The sequence below is a fragment of the Felis catus genome, chromosome B4 (assembly GCF_018350175.1).
Source record: "Felis catus isolate Fca126 chromosome B4, F.catus_Fca126_mat1.0, whole genome shotgun sequence".
NCBI classification, from domain to species: Eukaryota; Metazoa; Chordata; class Mammalia; order Carnivora; family Felidae; genus Felis; species Felis catus.
This window is the reverse complement of record NC_058374.1, coordinates 114,180,689-114,199,140: the sequence shown is the minus strand read 5'-3', so window position 1 is coordinate 114,199,140 and position 18,452 is coordinate 114,180,689. Positions and strand designations below refer to the sequence as shown.

At 41.7% G+C, this 18,452-nt stretch overlaps 1 long non-coding RNA gene across 1 annotated transcript; it reads right to left on the bottom strand.

The window, feature by feature from the left end:
* Positions 1–9,679: 9,679 nt before the first annotated feature.
* On the bottom strand, positions 9,680–15,153 carry LOC109501715. The gene is made up of 3 exons (XR_002159953.3): positions 15,022–15,153; positions 12,494–12,639; positions 9,680–10,823 (listed from the first exon to the last, which is right to left on the bottom strand). It is a non-coding gene; the product is annotated as an uncharacterized LOC109501715 (long non-coding RNA).
* Between the last annotated feature and the right edge of the window lie 3,299 nt (positions 15,154–18,452).

The window sequence follows — 18,452 nt, the reverse complement described above, 5'->3', positions numbered from 1 at the left end:
TGTATAAGGGTGGATTCTACATTTTGAAATAAAATTTATAGACTTGGATTTTTATATTAATAATTAAAAAAGGTTTACCAAAGCAAAACTGCACAGGGCAACAAATGCTAGAAGCGTTTACACTGAAAAACAATAGTTCCCTGCCCATCCTTGTCTTTAGCATCTTCTCACATGTGACTTATAACTTATATAGCATTTCTTTTTGTTACTTACCTCTGCATCTCTAAACAGTACTCTTGTACTACTCATTCTTGGGTTATTAGTTTTAGTTATTGTACATTGTCTTCTTATGCTGATAGATGAGACTGTAACTCAATTAGGTCACTCAATACCTTCTGTCAGTCATATCTTGCTTTAGATATTTCTTGGTTACCTATGCAACTTTAGATAATATACTTATTCCTCTAATAATAGACAATTTAAGTCCCCATCTTTTTAGTACTTCTCTCTCACTTCTCTATCCCAATTATTGTAACCTGTACTGCTACAATTTCAAGGGCATTAATGTTTGCCTTCTGCTCTATAATCCAATTCTGACATCTTGTCTATAGGTTGATTCTAAAATTGTAAAGCAGTAAATGGTGTTTACCTTTGGGCTCTATACGGTTTATTGCAGCGTTACATAGTGTATTGTTATTATACTTCTTGTACAGCTTTTAATTTTCCTAGAGTTTCTAATTGCATTTTTTCCCGTATCCTACTTGCCTTTCGTGTGTTCTCATTTTGCTGTTGTTGTTGTTCATCCAGAAACTTCTTTCTTCTGAGCCTCTTCATCTAGCTATTCTTGTCTGTACTTGTTCTACAGACCTGCTACACAGCGATCATCTTAGTGTTACCTTTTTTGGTATATTTCCTCATTTCTGGAACTCAAGTCTTTTGCTCTTTGTTTACTTCCTTTTTGCTGCAGTACATATTCAACAAAATTCTTAAGAAATTGTGAGATGTCACTGTTCTGATTCTTTGAATGTAGGAAAATCAGCACACACAAGTGTGATCTATGTTCACATGTGAATGGTAATCTAATTAGGGGTAGAAAACGTAGTTTAAAAATAACTTTCCCCAGAATTTTAAAGGCATTGTTCCTTTTTCTTGACCACTCAGTACTGCTGATGTGAGATTTAATGCCAGCTTGGTTCTTATTCTTTGATAATCTGATTTTTATTTTTTATTTTTTTTATTATTTTATTTTTTTTTAATTTTTTTTTCAACGTTTTTATTTATTTTTGGGACAGAGAGAGACAGAGCATGAACGGGGGAGGGGCAGAGAGAGAGGGAGACCCAGAATCGGAAGCAGGCTCCAGGCTCTGAGCCATCAGCCCAGAGCCCGACGCGGGGTTCGAACTCACGGACCGCGAGATCGTGACCTGGCTGAAGTCGGACGCTTAACCGACTGCGCCACCCAAGCGCCGCTTATTTTTTTTTAATTTATTACTGAAGTAACTGACATCCAATGTTATTTTGGTTTCACGGGTACAACATATTGATTCAACGATTCTATACATTACTCAGTGCTCACCACAGTAAGTGTAGTTACCCCATCTGATTTTTCTTTCTCCTTTTTCTTCCAGCAATGATCCAGATGGAGGTCTTTTTACAGCCACCGATAGGCTAGTCCAATCTCAGCTATTAAGTCTTTCAGTTATCCAAAATTCTCTTGTGTCATTCAGATTAATGGCGTCTTCCCCTCCAGTTTGGCTACTTATTTTTCATAATTCCTACTAATTATCTATTGGTCCTCCTCATTTGATCCTTTTGTCTATTTTTATTTTACACTCTGAGAGATTTTCTTAATTTTATATTCTAAAATTTTTCTTTTTCCTTTTGGCAATCTTTTTTTTTTAAGTCAAGTTTCCTTCTTATTCTGTTTGTTCTTTTTTGATGGTATATCTTTGTTTGTTCAATGGATGCAATGTATTCTTGGATCTTTCCAAGGATATTAGAATTCGTGTAAAAATATCTTGTCTTCATATTCTCTCTCTCTCTCTCTCTCTCTCTTTTATCAGTATTTCCCATTTGTTTATCTTGGTCAGAATCTCCCATATTCGAGACTTTCTCAAATGTATGGGAATTGTTGGTTTTCTGTTCACATTTTAGATGGAGGCAAACATCGTGACTGGGGTTATGATTTATATACTGGCTAAATCAACTGTCCCGTAAACAGAATTTTGATTGACTTCCCCGATTTTTCAGTTTTATGTGTCACTCCCACCCCTACTGTGTCTGACTTTCAGAATTCTGAGCATCTCAGTGGTTCTTCTAGACAGCTTATCTCCATCTCTGTTACTACACCACCTGACCTTCCTTTATTTTACTCTAAGCTAACCTCTTCAGATGCCTTTCATCTGTTAGCCTGTCTCCATTCACTTGTCATCTTCTAAAAATTTGTTGAAATTTTTTTTTATCGGCTAATAACCACTTCTTATTCTTATTTTATCTTGTGAGTTTTTACTCGTTTGCATTCCTTTAGTGACATTTTACTGGGCTTCTGGATGGAAGAGAATATAAATATAATGTGCACGATCTGCTATCTTTATCTGGAAGTTCATGTTAAGTTTTGAAGGCACATTTGTACGACCTGAAATTTCTAGATGCATACTCAGTATTTATTTATAGTCCACATCATTTGTAAGACTGCATTTTCAGTGGACGTCTTTAATATGCCTTTTAATATGTGTCCTCTCTTTGGCTATTTTCTTAATATTTGAAGGCGTGATAACGAGTCAAACGTCTACTTAATGCTTTTGAGACATAAATGACTTCAAATGCTTACATTTGGTCTTTAAAATAACACTGTGAAATAGGTATTGCTGTTTCATTTTCCAGATAAGAAATGGAGTTTCTGAGAGAGCAGAGTGACAGGCTGAAGAGCATAGAACTGCTGAGGGCTGACCTGGTGCTTGGATGGGAACCTTCCAGGGCTTTTCCTCTTGAGCCATGCCTTGTCCCCTATATACTTGATAAAACCCAATAAATCCAACAGCACAAATAAAATAACTTAATCTGTCTACAGAATAATTTTCTGCTTCCATAAAGCTTCACGTGAAATGCTTAGTTTTCGCCCTGGCTGTACTTTTTAACTGTCGTTTCAAATTATTCCTGAAAATGCGATCAGAATGTAGCATTCCTAACTTCTCTCAGTGAGCTTCCTGAAACCTTGCACTGACAAAATATGTCATGTTGCATAAAGGAAAAGCTGTTGTTTCCCAGCATTGGGGGCAGGGCTAAGATAGAGGCCGACTATTCCAATTGTCTTCAACTATTATAGTTCTTACTACATTTTAGGTCAGATAATCTGGCTCATAACATTCAAAACTGCATTAATTATGGGATTTTATAAGGAGGTTATGCAGTATATGTTTGCCAATTGGGAAAGAAAGATAATTATGCTTGAATGTAGGTCACATTTAAGAAACTCTCTTAGGCCTAATGGGAACCATGTTTCCTTAAAAATCAAGAATTAATGACATTCAAGAGAATGGTGTCTCTCTCATCCTGTGACCCAATTCTTCTGGTCAGAGGTGTTGTTTCCCTTTCCTTTTTCTTCTTTTCTTTCTTTCTTTCTTTCTTTCTTTCTTTCTTTCTTTCTTTCTTTCGGCTGTTCTTAGGAAGAGAAATTTGCATAATTTCCCATAGGGCATTTTGGGCCATTTGGGGTAGCTGCTGAATTGGATCTTGTTGGTTGTAAGGGACTGGTGAGTGAAGTATTACCAAGCAGGACACTGACAGGCACATTTCTAGAGTCGATACCATAAGCAGATCATTCTAACTCACCTCAAAGTGTTTTACGCTGACTTTTATATAAGAAGATTTTTGTTTCACCGTGTGTTTGTCTTAGTCTTTGCCCTTGAAAAATTGCTGGTATGTTCAAGCTGTCAGTGTTTTCTGTTTTTTACTTTTTTGTTTCCCCTTGAGCTATTTTGGTTTCAGCATTACCAAATGGCATATCTGGAGAACCCCATTTAAAGGGGTGCCTGGGTGACCCAGTCGGTTAAGTGTCGAACTCTTGATTTTGGCTCAGGTCATGATCTCAGGGTTCCTGAGATCAAGCCCTGTGTTGGGCTCCACAGTGGGGAGCCTGCTTGGATTCTCTCTCTCTGTCTGCCCCTCCCCTGCTCATGCAGGCACTCTCTCTCTCTCTTTCAAAATAAATAAAAAAACTTCAAAAGTAAAAAATTAAATGGGTGTGACCTCCCCTCAAAACTTAGAAGTTCGTTTTAAGGATTTGACAAAATTTTGTAGCATCTAAGGAATCTCTTGTACCCTAGTGAGCCAGTTTAATTGAAGCATGAAAAAATGCTCCGCTGACCAATTTCCCAACCTCTGCCCTGCACTGCCCAAACCCACTTCTCACCACCAAGAGAAAGGCAGCAAAGAAATGACTGACAGTTTAAAATTTGTTGCATGGTCAAAGAAGAAACAATGGTATCCCTGGATTTCCTTGGAAGGGTGGATGACTTTACAAGATATGTAACAAAATAGACCTCAGCTCCCAATTTCCAGAGCAAAACTTTGATTTTACCACTATAATTTAAGTGGGTTAGTGGTTTAACTTGTATTGAGGTTGGGGTAAATTTTCCTTTTAAAAGAAAGAGAAAAAAAGAAGAAAAATAAAAGGAAAACAGTTAAGAAGAAAAAAGAGAAAGAGAGAAGAAATCTAAATTTTAATTTATAATCTTAACTGGGCTGTGATTCTGGTCAGTTTGAAATGTGTCTGTATTTAGGTAATGTGTTCATCTTTGCTGTATCTTATTGCTAATGGAATATTATAGTTAACCAGTAAGCTGATAAACTATTCCAAGGATGGATTTTATAGCCTGCATTTCTGTTTGTCTCTTTTCCATCTTTAAAGAATTAAGGTGCTTGAACAAGCTGCTTTAAGGAACTAACAATATTATACAATGCACTGTACTTTAAGATTTTGGGGAATTTTTCAGTCAGACACCAAGTCTTGGAAAGACATATGACACGCAAAGAATGATCAGGGAGATGGAAAGATCTAGGTACTGAAGTGACTCTCCTGATTGGATACCCAACTCCTCTTCCCAGAAAATACTTGGCCTGCAGGGCTAATACTTAGTTAGCTTATACGGTATGTTTATTTCCCATTTCTCATCCACCCCACTTTCCCATGGATATTTATGTGCAACTAGTTTCCTTAAACTGGTTTGATTCTCTCCATTGGCTTCTCCATGAAATGGACTGAACATGACAAAAGCTCACAGCAAACTGTGCATGACCTGGATGCATGTCGTAGCTGCATATTTAGACCAAAAAAAAAAAAAATCTTGGAATTGAGAATTGAGAGAATACAGTTCTTTCTAGGTCTATTCAGACCCATCTAGCTGTTAATTTCCACTTCGGATTTCTTTTGTGATGATGCATGAGTGATATGGGAATTTCTCAGGGTTTTGAGCTTTATGTGAATAAAGAACTCTGAGATCAGCTCTCATGAATAGGTGAGCTGGCGTAGTAATCCAGCTGCTACTTGTCTTTAGGGTCTAGTGTGTTTAGCTAATCCTACTGCATATAATTCTAACTGGGTGGCTCTTGTTAAATCTTCGAGGAAAAGATGTAATCTTCAGGCGAAGAGCACATGAAGAAAATACTCCAACTCCCCACGTCTCAAAGCAAGGACTCGATTCACGCCTTTAAACAAGATTTATAGGCTGCTCAGACTGATCTCCACTCCAACATTGTGGTTGGAACCTAACCAGGATAGTAGAAACATCGCTTTCATCAAGCAGGGCATTGCTTAAGGTTGTAATGCAGGATGAAGTTGAGAAGTAATGTGTATCATGCTTTAAAGACATGTCTAATTGCTGAGAGATCATTCATGCAGGTAGCAGCTCAAAGGTTCTGCCCCAGTGATTTGTGGGAAGACATTCTTCATGCTGGGGAAGAGGGAGATTTTTAATAAGGGAAAGTTGGTGCTCAGCTGAGTCTCCTTAAATTCTTCTCAAAGCCCTGGAATGACTTGTTAGGGTGTGTACCTGACAGAAGAAATGCAATTGTTGCTGAGGCTCCAAGACTCTGTAAATAAGGGGCTTTTAGGTAGATTCAAAAGAATTTGGAGTAGCAGAAATGGCGGGGTTTGGGTAAAGAGTATCACAGGGCGAAAGTCTAAATCTGGTGGAAGTAACAGATTCTATCTTTCCCTCTTTGAATCACATTCAGTTTTGAAATTATAATGTGAGACCTTTGGAGAAAACTTTAGACTCAAGAGCAAGGTGTCTGTTTTAATATTCAACATAGCAATTTATTTCTCTGAGGAGATGAATCATTTTTGGATGGTTTTTGGGTTTTTGAACACCATATTTGGTAACTCTATTATAGACTTCTGGATATGCATTTCACTCCATAAAATAGCTACAACAATTTGGAATTTTTTTCAATACCCAGTGCCGTTACGTGCTATAGTACTTGGAATTGACTCATAATGCTTCACAGTCCAAAGCAATCTCTAGAGCCCAAACCCTGGGACTGATTCCAACAGAACAGTAGGTCAGCCCTGGAAAAGAAAAAAAAAAAAAAATTGTTCCCCCATTGCCACAAATGGAAACAAGAGAAGAGGAATACTTATCGGGGTAAATAAACTCCAACTCTTATTATTAGTAAGGGGACAGTGAGTGGGTGGAAGGAGAAATAGGTGGAGAACTGACATTTACCAAGTACTTACTCAATGTCTCACATGTTATTAGATGCTTTAGCACATTTTGTTTTTCATCTAGTCCTCGCTAAATCCTGAAAGGTTTATTGTCTTGGTTATTACTGATAAGGAAACTGAAGAGAGGTTAAGAAAATTGCCCAAGGTCACACAGCAAGCAAATGGCGGGGATGTTTGTTAACTCAGCTAACTGGCTCTAAAACTGAAGCTCTTCCTAGTCTGCCGCCGGAGGGTATTATTTCGATGAGTTGTTATTCATGTCTGTTGTAGATCTATAACTGCTTAGATCAGTGTGCCGTGGCCATGGGTGATCAAATCATCCTGTTTTCTAGGGCTTGAAAAAAAATGCAGGCATAGAATTCATGAAGCCTTGGTAATCAGAATTAGCCATACACCTTGGGCTCCATTCACTCATTCAAATAAATATTTGTTGAGTTCCAACCGCATGCCACGTACTGGGCTAGGTCATGCTGTTGCAACAGGAAATAAGAGAGAGGTAACTCTGGTCTTCATGAGCTTACATTCTAGAAATAGTCCACAAGTTAAGAGGCAAACACATTCAAGCCATGAAAACATTAGATCAGATAATGTTATTCTAGTGTGCCAGGTTGCTACAGGAACGAGATGCACAAGGAAACAGAATGTTCTGGTTGTCTACACAGACTTTATCAAAAATTGAATCTGGCCCTAACTGCATGGGAAAACCTATGGATTGTTTTACCTCTGTATTAGCTTCTATAAAACGGTCTTCCTCGTCCTTCTGTGGAGATGCCACTCAACTTGTTACTCCTTTAAGTTTTTTTTTTCTAGTCTTTTCCTTTGGGGGACTTTCCTTAATTCCACTGATACTAAAACGATACTAAAACCCTTCAACAGAGTTATGATATCTTTATTTTGGGGTGGCGGTAGTTTTTCAAGAAAGGGAACGGGCTCTTCTTTCAAAGGTCACACTGTTTTGATTTAGAATGCTCTTGAAGACATATGGGTAAATAGAAAAATACAATTTGATACAATTTGCACATTCATTAAAAAAAATCTATCAAACCATACTGCATATTTTTAAAGACACATACATATGCAGAAAAACATCTAGGAGGAGACACATCAGAACTTGGGGAGAAACTTGGGAGTGCAGCTGGTGGTCAAATGGGATTTTGTCTTATTCATGGTATTTTGCTATTTTATTTACCTATAGAGTGTATTCGTATATTATTTTTATAATAAAAAAATAATGTGAAAAGAGGCATTTAATGGAGACCAGTTAAGAAGCTGTTGTAGTATCGCAGAAAAGAAATGATTCCGATGTGAAAGACAAATGGAGACAGTCTCGCCTAGCAGTTTTAGAGAACAGAGAACAAACCCCACGTTGCTTGGGCTTGAATGTCAGCTCTCACACTCACCAGCCGTGTGCCAGCTGGGTAAATTACCTAACCTATTTGTGTCATGGCCATTTCATCTGTAAATGAATATGCAAAAAATAGCACCTACTCATAGGGCTGTTGTGATAATTAAATGACTAGTACATGAAAAGTGCTGAGAACAATGGTTAATACATCATGAGGCTTCTATAAATACTAGCTCCTATTTTCGGGGAATAAACAAGATTGGGTTGGGGAAATGGGAAGAGTGACGGATAACTGAAGAGGCTAGTGCATTGGATACCAAATTGATGCTGAATATCTTGTCAGGTCTTGTGAATCACCATGCTTTTATGACCGTCCCTTCCCACCGTATGCCTGGAGGTCACAGGGCTGTAGAACAGCTTATAATGACTCTCCACTAATTCTGTGGCAGGTCCTGGAAGTTGCTTTTCTAATCATGAATTGCAATCTGGAATGAGATGGTCACATCACTTAGCCTCCTGTCGAGTTCTCTAATTAGTAAGTTGGTAACCATGTCACTTATTTTTAGTGCTTAGATTTTTTTTTTTTTTTTGGTAATTAATAAGGTGACTATACACGTTTCAGTGGATATAAAATGCCTCTTCTCCAATTTCCCCTGTGTACTCTATTGCATTTTCAGTCACTGATAAATCTGCTTCTCTGGATAATGTTGTGGAAAACAAGACAGGTCAAAGGAAAAACTTATTACCTCTCAGGGTCTGTTTGTGTGAAAATACAAAGATAAATATCACTTGGGGGCTCATGTGGGGGAGACTCTGGCACAGTGCCTAACACTGAATTATTTTAAGGATCCAATAAGGAAAAGTATGCTTAGAGAAAATGTAAAGCACTGTGTACATTAGGAGTTAGTCTATTGGCTTTCTGTTTGTCTTTTATTTTCCTATCCCATGCGAAAATACTATAGAAGAAATTCTAAATGGCTGCATTCTAAATAAACAGCATCCACTGAGTTCATATTTCTCTTTAGTTTTGTCTACTTGCCTCATCTTTGAGTTTACTGACTATAGAGTGATTGTTTAAACCTTGGCATTTTATTCCCTTCAATCTTTGTCCTACACTCGTAGGACAATTGCTGAATCTTTGGAAAAGGACAAATATTTAATTTAGATGTTATTCTACCTTCTCTACTCAATGTATCCCTATACATTTTTTTCTCTAATCATGATACTGAATAAACTTTTGATGACATTAAATCTTCCTCATCTGTGCTCAGAAGACTCTTGAAGCTTTTTCTGGAGGTCCTAATTTGCCTTTTATTTGTCTTAACTTGGGTCAGAAGGTAGCCCAATGTCTAGCCTCTTATATAAGTCTACAATAATCTACAAACTATAATCATGATTCTAGTACTTTCTCTATGGTGGTCCATATTCCAGCTCATAATGCCTTCTTTCTTTCTACCATAAGAAAAAAAAATGCTTCTGTAACTATTGATTTTCTTCTTCTTCTTTGCTTACCAGCAATATTTACATATATCTGGGCTTTCCTTATCTTGTCTTTTCTCACTTATATATCAGGAAATACCTTAATATGTTATCACAAATTTGAAATTTGGTTCTCAACTCAGAAGAGACTGGTATTTTGAAAAAAATTCTAAAACGTGCTTTTTAAACATACCACTTTACTGAGTTACAATTGGTATATAATAAACTGTACACATTTTGAACGCATAATTGAAAACCTACTTTTGAATAATAAACCTCAACTCATTTTCCACAGAAGCCCTGATTTAGGTACCAACCTATCTTTCTCCTTGTCTTCAAAGCTAAGCTTGTCAAGGGCACTGTTTGAACTCACTTTCCTTAATTACTCATCTTCCAGTAAAGTCCATTCTTTGTCCCTCCCAGTCATGCTTCCGTCCTCACTCCCCAACTAAAATCGCCGTGGCAATGTTCATCTGCCAAATCCAATGGATATTTTCTGGTCTTTTCTTTGGATTCTTTGTGACATTTGCCACCATTTGGCCATTGTCTATCATCTTGAAAAAGTCAACTTTCTTGGCACCCACAGAGACGAACTCTTTAGGTTCCTCTCCTACCGCTGACATGGTTCCTTCTCAGTCTCCTTCTACCTGCCCTCAGCTGGTGGCAGCACCATGGCTGTGCCCTTCACTGCTTATCTTCTCCATCTCTAGTCAACCCAAGTGAGCTTGTGCACTCAGTTTCCGACTCATCCTGAACATATGTTGACGAATCACAAGTAGGCAATTTCAGTTTAGATTTCTCTTCTGATGTCAGATCCATATACATAAACTGCCCAATAGACATTTCTACCTGCATCTACTATAAGCAGATAAAGCTTAATATCTTAGAAATGCACTTCATTATCATTCTTTCGCAAACCTTCTCTTCCTTCTCTTTCCCTTGGCCTACGACATAGGCCTTCCCTGTGGGAAACTTATTCTCTTGGTTGGTGACACAAGATACAAGTGCATGAAATAATCACAAACAAGCTTGTGTTGTTAATGTCAGCTTGCTATAATAAAGCAGCGAAAGACTCAGTGGTACTATACGACCGTTAGGGAAGAGAGCCTTAGCGAACAAAGCCCTGGTGATGGAGGAACGCTGATAAGTGCAAAGAATACTCAGGAAGGTGAGAATGTCAAAGTCAGGAAGGGAAGGTTTATCAGGGAAGACTTTGGAGAGCCAGTGCAACTTTGTTCCTTCATTTATTCCACAGATGCTTGTTGAGGCTTTTCCATGGGTCGAGAACTCAGGTTCTGGTCTCAGTGGTCTTCTTGCTCCCATGGGGCTGATATTCTACCATGAAGAATGAGACAGTGAACATGGAAGACATTAACAAAAATACAATTTTGGATAGAGATAAATACTACAGAGAAGTTAATGGGCTGTAACGAACTAGAAAGTGATAGAAAGGTGAAGGGATTCCTTTAGGCATGATGACAAGGGAAACCTCAGAAATGTGACATTGGAGCTTTTTGCTGAATTAGTGAGTGTATCTTTCCTTCTTTCTAAGCTCTGAAAAGAAAAAGGTTTAAGGACCAAATTGAACCATTAGAAGAATCCACAGAGTGGGTGTGAGGCACTGAGTTTATTAGAATCCCACCAACAAATCTGGAACAATTGTGTCTTTGTTCTACTTTCTTTGACCTCTAAGGTAAGACGCAGACTTACTGGACTTTTCTTTCTCACCCAGATATTGTGCTTGTGCTTGCAAGGTGGAGAAAATAGAAAAGTTCTGAGTGAGGAGACCCTCTCTGTAGTGTCTGAAGTGAAAAATCTTTACCAATGAGAAAACTTTGGTCTCCTATTTATTGTAATGTTATCCAAATCTTAGTTTCTCCAACATGTGAGAGAAAAATATAACAGAACTGTTTTGCAAGTGGCATCCTGAATGTTTATTCAGGGAATTGAATTCAGCATGCTGGTTTCTGGGAAAATAGCAATAACTAAGACAGATTCACATAAAGGTCATATCTTCTAGTAAGAGGAGAAAGACAGGAAAGAAGTAAACAGATCAAAATATAATGTCAGAAAGTGATAAATACTATAGATACATAAAATAAAGGGGAAGAAGGTTAAGTGATGGAGTAAGAGCAATTTTAGGAGGTGTCTCCTGGGAAGTGATATTTGAGGGAGACCTGAAAGATGGGAAAGTACCAGCCATACAAGGGGGGCGGCGGTCAGGAGGGGCAGCGAGTCAGTTGGCTGGGAGTCTGGTTCATTCGGCAGACAATTTCTCACTTCAATACTTTGCTATCTACACCACACTCTTTCTACAAATATGACATTAGACCAGAAAGGGAAGTTCATTTGGCCTACAGACTTCTTATATTAAGAAGAATTACATTAATTTTCCCCCTAAAGTTGTCTCATCATTTTTAATGAACTGATGTCCTCAAAAAGTGCACACTCCATTCTTCTGTAGGAAACAAGATTTATAAAGAGTTGGTGCACTGCATATTTAGTTTTGCTATAGCAGCAGGAGGAGGATAAAGGGGACTAAATACGAAACTGACCTTTTATGGTCTTGTTGACTTTAAATTCAGTGATATAAGATGTAAAAAAAAATGGAGGAGCCTGGGTGGCTCAGTCAGTTAAGCATCTGACTCTTGATCTCCACTCAGGTCACGATCTCAGGGTTCGTGAGGCCGAACCCTGCATCCGACTCTGTGCTGACAGTGTGGAGCCTGCTTGGGATTCTTTCTCTGCCCCTTCCCTGCTCATGCTCAGTTTCTCTCTCTCTCTCCCTCTCTCTCTCAAAATAAATGAATACAATAATGAAAAAAAAAGATGTAAGAACCTGAATGCGCACTAAGCATTGTTACAGGGGAGGAAGGAGAATGCCATTCCTCAAAGTTTCATTTCCTAAGCTCATGTCTCTTTGCTCTGCCCTTGGAAAGCCCACAACTCCCCTTGAGGGTTTTAGTTTTTTTCACATGGAAAAAGGAGAAAGAATTAAGACTCACCACCACTGAAGAGAAACCAGCAGTCATTGGTGTGCTTGATTTTCATTGTTTTTGGTTTCTGTTTGAAGATGCTCGCTCTTGGCGAGCACATAACGCTGACCTGGGAAATTTCTGCTTGAGGTTTTCAAATGATCCAGATGAGCTGGCTGACGAGACAGAATGCTTGTCTTTAAAGAGCATTTTAAGAAGATGATAGGATTTGAAGTCAGAGCCCGAGAGCTGAGTCCTGTCACACATTATATTTGCTTTCGGCGAGTCACAGAACTCATGTTTTGGAATACCGAGGACCCAATGACTATGGTGTTTGGAAGTCACAAAACCCTTTGAAAACATTAGTTATTGGCCATTATTATGCGGATAATCGTTTGTTTGTTTTAAATCGTCTTCACAGATTTCTCTCTCTAGGGATTCATTTTCCCCAACAAATTTACTCATTTCAGTTTCCCCACACCACCCTTGTTTGGAAGGAGCGTGTTCAAATTACTTCGTTCAATGCAAAGGTCTAATTTGGAAAATAAAAGGAAATTGCATATCAGAAAAGGTCAACAAGACAAGTGAGACATGATCTTAATCTAACGCAGACTGAGAAAAGAGCCCAGGAGGGGGATTTGAGTCAAGAGTTAAAGGAACGGATTTGAGTCAAGAGTTAAAGGGTATGAAGGATGAGCTCCGTCGTGGAGAACCAGAGAGAGACGCCGTGCTGACGTGGCGGCATAGAGAGTGCTCAGTTATACGCTCGGAGGTAAAACAGGCCGAGAAGAGCCCCAGCCTGGAAGTAAGCCAGTCCCCTGCGTAGGGGCAGGCGTGGGCCAGCGTGGGCAGGAAGTCCAGAGTAGCACGTATGCTCTGTGTCTCATGAGCATGGCAGCAGCTAACATGTGATTTTCCAGTACAGCTGTCAGCATCAGAAGGCTGAGAGCAGGAAGGAAGAGCAAGTCCCCACAGGCCTAGTGACGGGGGCACAGGAGTGAGTGATAATAGCAGCTTCTGGCCGCTAGGCAGCAGCTGATCAGGACCAGAGAATCTGGCCTGGGTAGCAGGATCTCAGGAAGCTTTCTCACCATCACCCCTCCCCTCCCCGTCCCACCCCCCTACACACACACACACACACACACACACAGCCCCCCAGTGTCTCTTCGACTGAAAGTAGAACTATTTTATCGAGCACAGCCTCTGGAGTCAGAAGGCCTGGATTTGACTCCTGGTTCCATCATCTATCGGCTGTGTGAACTTGGGCAAATTTCCCAAAACCTCTGCAACACGGTCTACGGGCTGTGCAGGGATCCCCAGGGGTGCTGTGAGGGGTGTGAGATCATGTGCGGTGGGCTGTGTACCACAGAGCCTGGCACATAATACATGCTCAATGGATCGGATGCACGAAAATGAAACCGGCTCTGGAGGCAAAGCTGGGTTCACATTATGAGATTCAAGATGGTCTTGCGTGGAGATGTACTTGAGTCCCGAAGCCTGGAGCAGTGGCAAGGATTAGCTAGTGCTACATCTCAGAGGGCCGGCTGAGTTATCTTTATGTCTCCCCTGCCCGACTCAAGGCGCTTCTATAGATTGACACGGGGGGCCCTTCAAGTGAGGGCCAGGGGGAGGGAGGCACCTGTCTGGGAACCTGACAGGGGCATGTATGCAGCAGGACAAAGGCACACACACAGTCAGGTGGGGAAGCCAGGTAACAAGGGCTGAGGGAGGAGGGGGTCACTAGGAGGAGAGATCAGTGATCCAGCCGGCAGGTCCCCCTGTAAAGGTCCAGAAAGCGGGAGGTTGGCGAGAAAGATAAGCAAGACTGAGTGAGAAGCCTTCAGGGGAGGGGAGACTTGAGGAAACTGTTGATTTAGGGATACACGGTGGAAGTGAGAAAGAAATTAAATAAGTAAGAGAGAGCGTGACTGATGGGACATGTTTACGGAAGAGAGAAAAGGAGACGGATCACGTGGTTAGGTTGGAGTCACTTTTGGAATGAAGACAGTCCTCTCCCGAACAAGGAAGGTGAAGATGTAGAAAAATAGTGAGACGGAACAGAGAGAAGGTGAGGGGCCCTTTACCCAGTGGCCGCAATGTGGGACAAGAAGAAGAAAAAGTCATCTGGCAAGGAGGGCGGGGGATGGGAGGCAGAGGCTTAAGTAAATGGTGTCAAATAGTTACCGCGGGGAATTTGGTAGGGAGCCAACTGGGGTTGAATCAGTCCGCTGGCGTGATTTTGGTGCTTCTGGAATGCACCTGCCCAGGCGGGCTTGGATGGAAACTGAAAGTCGCCTATGCGGATGGCCTGAAATAGCAAACCCAAGCTCATCCCGACCTGCTGCTGCTAACACAGACTGCTGCACCCACCAACCCCACTTCCTACCGCAGATTCGCCCCTTCTCGTCCTCTCCAGACAGCAGGCGCTGCTCAATCAGAGGTCGCCCAGGCAACCGGAGTAAATGCTGCCCCTTCTCACTTCTCATTCTTACTGCCATCCCCAGAGAAGCAATATCCTCTTTCTCCTTGAAATGCTCTCCTTCACCTTCTCCCCCTACCTTTTGCACGACAGGTTCCTTCCCATTTTGCAGGTCTCCTTTGAAAAGTCATCAGCTCAGAGACGGCTTTCCTGAAACTCTAACAGATGGTTCTTTCCTATACTGTGTTCTTATAGAATTCCCCTCTTCCACTGCTGTCACATTAAAAAAAAGAAGAAGAAGGAAGAGACGTTGGCTTTTTTAAAAAAAAGTGTTTATTTATTTTGAGAGAAAGAACACCAGCGAGTGAGGGGGAGGGGGAGAGAGAGAGAGAGAGGAGGAAGGATCCCAAGTAGGCTCGGCACCATCAGCACAGAGCCTGATGCGGGGCTCAAACTCACGAACCATGAGATCCTGACCTGAGCTGAGATCAAGAGTCAGATGCTTAACCAACTGAACCACCCAGCCACCCCGGAAAAGACCTGTTGCTTTGCTCATTTTCTGGGTCCCCAACTAGCCTGTAAGTTTCCTGAGGCCAGAGATCCAGCATTTAACACATAAATATGTGTAGAATGAAAGAATGGACAAATGAATGGATTGACTTTGTATCACCCCGTTCCCCTCCCACTTCTTCTTGCCACTTTGTATCCTTACCCCTGACTGACGGTGGCAAAAGGACCAATCTCCACATCAGAGGTCCAAGTGTAATCTTCCCACTGTCAGTTCCATCAGCCTCAGGATCCCTGCCTCTGTCAGGCCCCTCTGGTCCCCTGGGCTGTCCTATGAAAGCGTACCGTCCAGTTCTGTTCTTCCTTTTGAGAGCCTTCCTTTCACTTAACACATCTATTACTCTAGATGCAGACATTTCTTGTAATTTCAAATACCTCCAAGAATACACTCTCCAGTTTCCCGACAAACACAAGCGTGAGACATAATGAGGGCTGAAGAGATAACCTGATCTAGAGGTAGCCCTGAAAACTGCAGTCATGATGTGGAAGCTGGGAAGCAGACTGAGCCCTAGTGGCCATAACGGTGACCATGAGACATACTGCGAGCAGGTAGGTCAGGTAGCAGAGAATGGGCACTACTCATGAGTCAGACGGTGGTTTTCTGGAACTATTTCTCTCAGCCTCAGAGTAAGCTGATAGGGAAGACTCCCGGAGAAGCAACTGCTTACGAGTGTGGCCTCTGGAGTCAACTGCATAGAGGCAAATGCCAGAGTCGCCTCTGACTAACAGGGTGACCTTAGTCAAGCCACTACATCTCTCTGTCGGTCAGTTTTCGTAGCTGTGAACAGGTGACAGCCGTTGTGCTTAAACCATAGGGTGTTTGTAGATGTTAAGGACTTAGTGCATCAGGCACTTAGATCTGTGCCCGGCACGTCGTAAGTGCTCATGAGTCAGCTTTTAGCCATGGACGAGAGTCCAGTCATAAGCAGAGGGCCTCCAGGTATGGTGCCCGTGGGACAGGTACCTGGGCTCCGTGCATCAGAACCAAAAAGAGTGCCTCACACCCTGAGTTTCTGGTCTGCAGCACTGGGTAAGGCCCAGAACATATGCATGTGCTCCGGGCTGAGGTTCCCACCGACCTTCCTGTGAGTTCTCTGCTCACGTGATAAGCTTCCATTGTTCTTCACCAGGGTTGGGCCCTTCCTGGACCCCTAGTCCCGCTGGCTGCCTAGGTCTCCTCCTTGGTCAAGCCCATACGTGTAAAGGATCACACATGAGCCTCCCACAGATTCTGCCACGGGAAGAAGGGATGGGGGCACCGAGGTTCCAGCTACCCTACTGAGGAGAAGTTAAAGATCATCTTTCCTGCCATTGTAATCTTTCCCACATCGCTCTGCTTGCACCCCTTTGTGTAATTATGAAATCAGAGATTAGGGTGATTATGGAACTCTGCAGTCAGCCCACACCCACGTTTCCAGAATTTTTTTCTGTGACCATCGTACTGGTACCTTTAATGCTTTCAAAACTTGTCTATCTGCCATCCCCCAAGCATATTTGAGAAAAACTGTGGCGTCTTTCTCTTCTGAACTTTGGCTGCTGCTTTTCCTTTTCCTCTGCCCTCACGCGGCCCATAGTGAGAGCTCAGCCACGTCTGGAGCTCCCTTGCAGGGTGACAGGAGTCCCCCACGGACATGCCGTCGGTTTCTGAAATGAGTGATAGACCCTTTCTCTGAAGTCCTAGACGTTTCGGTTTAAAGCATCATTTCTCAAATGTGCCTACCAAACACTTAGGGAATTTTGGTGAAACGCATATGGGTCTGGAAGTTCTTGGTGGGGCCCGAGACTCTGCTGATGCTGAGGGTCCTTGTGCCCATTGATGACACTTTCTAATTGTGTCCTAAAAGTGTTACCTGTGCTGTTTCTCCCCCTGTATTTTGAGCTAGTTGAGGGTGGCATCGGTACCTTTATACATCTTTATATTCTCCTAGGTGCCTGGTCCATTGTCTCATTGTTAGTGCACAGTAAATATCTGTAGAATTCATGGCAAGTGCTTAAAAGCTCTACTTTGTGTCAGACTGGGCTTAGATAGCCAAAGCTGCCCTTCTCCCTTACTTTTCCTTTATTGGTATATCCCGTGTCACTTCTACTAAAACATGTAACCTCAATCCTGGGCCCCGTCTGTCGCTAGAAAGAATCTCCTTGATGCTAAATGCTGACGATTTTGAAGTATTACCTACCTCATGAATATCTGACAGGAAAAAAAGATCTCCTGAGAGGTCAATGTTTAACATAGATGATACAACATCATCTATGCGATGTTTCTCGTGTTGCTCTAGGTAGTGAATTTCACAGCCTCTTGCTGAGCAACAGCTCTCCTGGGTATATCTGAACCATGGGAGAAACTTTCCTACCACAGAACGTTATTAAGAACTTCCAGAAACGGGAGATCTTTAATTATATAGGTACCAGAGTTGGATAGACACTCACAGTTCTTCTTCTACCTGTGCTTCTGAATAACCACTCACCTACCTGGTTACCTGGGGTGGGTTTTTGTGGTTCAGGCTTCGCAACTTGCTGCTGTCCTGGCTCTCTGGTGAGCAGGCTGGTGGTAGTTCTCTCCATGGTCCCACACGGCGTCACAGGGTATGCTCAGTCTTGGAAGACGGAAAATAAAGAAACAAACAAAACATGTCTAATCCTTCCCAGTGGAATTTCTGCCTCTGTTCCACCCATGCTTCTCCTGGGGTGGGGGGGTGGGGGGCTCGTGCTGCCTTGGCTGCAGTTGCTACGTTTAAGAATTGATGGGCCTTGTGGTGCCTGTGTGGCTCAGTTGGTTGGGCGTCTGACTTTGGCTCAGGTCATGATCTCGCGGTTCATGAGTTCGAGCCCCGCGTCGGGCTCTGTGCTGACAGCGCAGAACCTGGAGCCTGCTTCGGAATCTGTGTCTCCCTCCCTCTCTGCCCCTCCTCGCTCATACTCTGTCTCTTAATAATAAATAAATGTTAAAAAAATTTTTTTAAAGACTTGATGGACCTTGTAATCAATGCATAGCCTCCCTCCTTG